The following is a 5,000-nucleotide window of genomic DNA, read 5'->3' as shown; positions in this document are numbered from 1 at the left end:
GAGTACATTGCTTTTTGGTCTCTTTATTGTTCCCTCTCACGTCCAGTCGCCATTGTTTAATACATGTTTTAATGTATTTTGTATAATCCGGAAGCAGGAGTTTAAAACCTATGTATATATTAAGGGAAAAGTCTGGGTTGTGGCACTCGATCACTAGGTGGGGCACTGCCCTTCGCTCCCTGTTACCCGAGTTCCAATCCTCGTGGTAAGGCGTCCGCCCCGTGATCGGGAGGTCGTGGGTTCGAACCCCGGCCGGGTCATACCTAAGACTTTAAAATTGGCAATCTAGTGGCTGCTCCGCCTGGCGTCTGGCATTATGGGGTTAGTGCTAGGACTGGTTGGTCAGGTGTCAGAATAATGTGACTGGGTGAGACATGAAGCCTGTGCTGCGACTTCTGTCTTGTGTGTGGCGCACGTTATATGTCAAAAGCAGCACCGCCCTGATATGGCCCTTTGTGGTCGGCTGGGCGTTAAGCAAACAAACAAACAAACCCGAGTGCCAACAACAATAGGATGAGCATCAGAAGCGAAGATAAAGAGGGAATTTTTTTCTCTGCGCGCGCGCCAGCAAGCAGGATGTCTCAGAACTGAAGCGGTAATAGTATGATCTAATTACAGGCGATGGGTTTATGGGTCACGTGATTATATATATGAAGTCTTCTATCGCGCGCGTATCTCCAGACTCGGACTCAAGGCGCAGGAATCTATTTATGCCGTGTGAGATGGAATTTTTTACACAATACATCATGCATTCACATCGACCAGCAGATCGCAGCCATTTCGGCGCATATCCTACTTTTCACGGCCTATTATTCCAAGTCACACGGGTATTTTGGTGGACATTGTTTTATCTATGCCTATACAATTTTGCCAGGAAAGACCCTTTTGTCAATCGTGGGATCTTTAACGTGCACACCCCAATGTAGTGTACACGAAGGGACCTCGGTTTTTCGTCTCATCCGAAAGACTAGCACTTGAACCCACCACCTAGGTTAGGAAAGGGGGGAGAAAATTGCTAACGCCCTGACCCAGGGTCGAACTCGCAACCTCTCGCTTCCGAGCGCATGTGCGTTACCACTCGGCCACCCAGTCCACGTGATGTGGGGGCGGAGCCAAACATTGGTTGATACTTACTGTGTTGACATTAGTTCATTGGCCCCGCCCCAACATCATATGACTTACTAATCCATGGGCTATCATTGGTTCATGTTTTTGGCACTAAACTATCTGACAGGTAAAGAACTATTTTGATGTGACACGTTATTACTTGGTGCAAATACGCGCAGTGTTTAAAACCACTTGGCGGACAGAACTGTGCATTCTCACAATTCGACACTTACTACATCCATAATAACCACACCGTTGATCAATCGCTGAGAAATGGCACAAATGACAGTTGGGGAAAACATTCAGAAGTTGGAATGATCTTACTGAACGGCTGGCAGACTTTTCCAGAAAGAACGTACGTGGTCAAATACAGTCGTGCTGTTCAACTTGCGAACAAGAATTCAAAACAGCCCTTTCCAGACGAACTGAAGTATGCATACGCAAAACTTGTGTGCAAGTACTCAGGAAAAGGACGACTCACAGGCCGAGGTGCGAAGAGGAGCAATGGGTAAGCGGATTAATATTTAGTTGCTATACTTCTTATGCGTTCTTGTCACAGATAGTAACTCGTATGAATGTTTAATTTTAATATTATTTTTTTTTTTTTTTTAGGTTTACAATGTTTCAACATTCATTCCAGTATCGACTGACATTTTAACGAGTGCGGAAAGTCTGTCTGTCTGTCTGTCTGTCTGTCTGTCTGTCTGTCTGTCTGTCTGTCTGTCTGTCTGTCTGTCTCTCTCTCTCTCTCTCTCTCTCTCTCTCTCTCTCTCTCTCTCTCTCTCTCTCTCTCTCTCTGCGCGCACTTCTTCTTCTTCTTCTTTGTCGGACAGATTTTTCACACAAATGACCAGGAAACCAGATTACGTAAGCCGTGTCAGCTGTACCCTTTGTAAAAGTCAGCGTAGCTCGAGAACGGCATTGAAATATTTTCGGTGTTCTTTACCTTGCCCAAGAAGCAGAGCATAAGAGTATACGTCACACACTCGAGTCAAGGACGTCGTAAAATGGCCCTCGGTCAAGTTTTCACCGAGAACCATTTTATGATGTCCTTAACAATTATGTGTTAGTCGGCTTAGAATATGCGCGCAGGTTTCAAAGTTTTGATCCATTCGATTATCTCAACAGACATCCTTTGATTGTAAAGTTGAATGCGGGCACATGATGGTTGAAAATACTTAACTTGAAAGTTTCCCGCTGTGGTAGATTTTTATGGTGGTTGTCACACAGGCAGCGACGGCTTTACTGGTCGGACCCAGTTGTGCGTTACCTCGCTTTTGCCTTTAATGACTGACTGACTGGCTGACTTTGGGGATTAACGTCCTCTGAGGTAACTAGGATCTATTTGGGAACATTTACCGTGATACTGTAAGAGGAGCAAGAAAAGAAAAGAAAAATGATGATGATGATGATGATGATGATGATGATGATGATGATGATGATGATGATGATGATGATAGAAAGAGAGAAAGAAAGAGAATAGTGAGAGAGAGGGGAGAGAGAGAAAAAGAGAGAGGGGAGAGAGAGGGAGAGAGGGAGAGAGAGAGGGGGAGAGAGAGAGAGAGAGGAGAGAAAAAGAGAGAGAGAGAGAGAGAGAGAGAGAGAGAGAGAGAGAGAGAGAGAGAGAGAGAGAGAGAGAGATATTTAGAACCGACTCCAGACGATGGGAAATGCTGTAAAGATACATTTGACGTAAAGCGAGTGACGCAATTTCACTAGATTTTTTCGAACTTTGATCATTTAGATTCCAAGTGAGCGGGTCGGCATTGCACACTCAGAGGATGGGCGGTGCTTTGCTATTCCGTGAAGCACCCACCGACAAAACTAGCTTTTCTGTACTTTTTTTTTTAGATAAAGAGAGTATTATCTCGCAGCATTTGAAGTGTCATTCTTTAGAATAAATCACGTTGGTATTGTTGATTTAAATTTGTACTTTGTCTTGTCAATGTTTTGCTTGATAAACAAAAAGGGTCCCTGCTTGAACGTTATAACATTTAGAGGGTCACCTAGAATCCGTCCTGATTGGTCAAAAAGCCATATGAGGCACTGAACTGGTACTAAAATAAAATAATGTGCTGACAAATTTAAGCTTCTTTTTTAATACAGTAACAGGATAGATTTCTCCCCCGAAAACTACAGAAAATTGGCCATTTTGACCTCCATAATGTAACATCTTACAAGTAAGTGTAGTTGGACCTGTCTTTAACGACAGTTTGAAACGAGTTGTTATCGCAATTAAAGAAAGCCGCCGTTGGCTACTCGGGTGGTGTCTTATCGCTTTCAAGAGTATGTCAAGAGGTGTGTATGGGGTGCGCTCAAGCGCAGAAGACAACGTGATTGCATTCGGCTAACTCAGAGCCGTCCCGCCCGCCTGGTACGTTTAGCAGTCGGTATAACGAGATGGTAGTGTATGAATTTTATTTATTGGTGATGTAGAGATAGTACAATGTCATTAAAAAAAAATAAATTCAAAACAAACATGAGTTTAAAGGTTGTGAAAGACAGGTTGTGAACGTTAGTTTGACCGAAACTGGCAGCCGCAAACACATAATAACAAACAATCAATATTATGATAGATTCTGGATAAATAATGTATTATAATGTGCATCTTGTAGGTGATTGTGCTTTTAATAATTTTCAGATTTGTTTTCCCTGTTAATGCTGATGCCACAGTACTAGTTGATTTTTATAGGGAGAAAATGGTTTTGTTTTAAAATGTTCATTATGTACATTGCTTTGTAATTTTGTTAACACATTAATTTTGTGAAACGCCCAGAACCATGTCAGGATTTGCAATACATAAAAAAACTTTATTATTGTTTTATCTTTTTATATTTAGTCAAGTTTTGACTAAATATTTTAACATCGAGGGGGAATCGAAATGAGGGTCGTGGTGTATGTGCGTGTGTGCATGTGTGTGTGTGTGTAGAGCGATTCAGACTAAACTACTGGACCGATCTTTATGAAATTTGACATGAGAGTTCCTGGGTATGAAATCCCCGAATGTTTTTTTCATTTTTTTGATAAATGTCTTTGATGACGTCATATCCGGCTTTTTGTGAAAGTTGAGGCGGCACTGTCACGCCCTCATTTTTTAACCAAATTGGTTGACATTTTGGTCAAGTAATCTTCGACGAAGCCCGGACTTCGGTATTGCATTTCAGCTTGGTGGCTTAAAAATTAATTAATGACTTTGGTCATTAAAAATCGGAAAATTGTAAAAAAAAAATAAAAATTTATAAAACGATCCAAATTAACGTTCATCTTATTCTCCATCATTTGCTGATTCCAAAAACATATAAATATGTTATATTCGGATTAAAAACAAGCTCTGAAAAATAAATATATAAAAATTATTATCAAAATTAAATTGTCCAAATCAATTTAAAAATACTTTCATCTTATTCCTTGTCGGTTCCTGATTCCAAAAACATATAGATATGATATGTTTGGATTAAAAACACGCTCAGAAAGTTAAAACAAAGAGAGGTACAGAAAAGCGTGCTATCCTTCTTAGCGCAACTACTACCCCGCTCTTCTTGTCAATTTCACTGCCTTTGCCATGAGCGGTGGACTGACGATGCTACGAGTATACGGTCTTGCTGAAAAATGGCATTGCGTTTAGTTTCATTCTGTGAGTTCGACAGCTACTTGACTAAATATTGTATTTTCGCCTTACGCGACTTGTTTATGATTACTATTACCATTATCAGTATATAAGAGGGACCACGCTTATACCGAAACTGCAATTTAAACAAAATTAATGTTGAAGAAATCAAAAATACATCGAACACATTTCACGCTTTGATTTAACTTATGTTTCCAGCTCGTCACAGACACAGCCTAAGTGCGAAGGCCTGTCTTGAAGCAGAAACGCTTTTGGTGTTTAGTCG

General features: G+C 41.0%; 1 protein-coding gene across 1 annotated transcript in view; it reads left to right on the top strand.

The window, feature by feature from the left end:
* Positions 1-5,000, top strand: part of LOC138947475 (zinc finger HIT domain-containing protein 2-like) — a 227,274-nt gene that overhangs the window by 105,558 nt on the left and 116,716 nt on the right. The window lies entirely within an intron of this gene.

The sequence above is a fragment of the Littorina saxatilis genome, linkage group LG14 (genome assembly GCF_037325665.1).
Source record: "Littorina saxatilis isolate snail1 linkage group LG14, US_GU_Lsax_2.0, whole genome shotgun sequence".
NCBI lineage: Eukaryota > Metazoa > Mollusca > Gastropoda > Littorinimorpha > Littorinidae > Littorina > Littorina saxatilis.
This window is presented reverse-complemented; position numbering and strand designations above follow the sequence as displayed.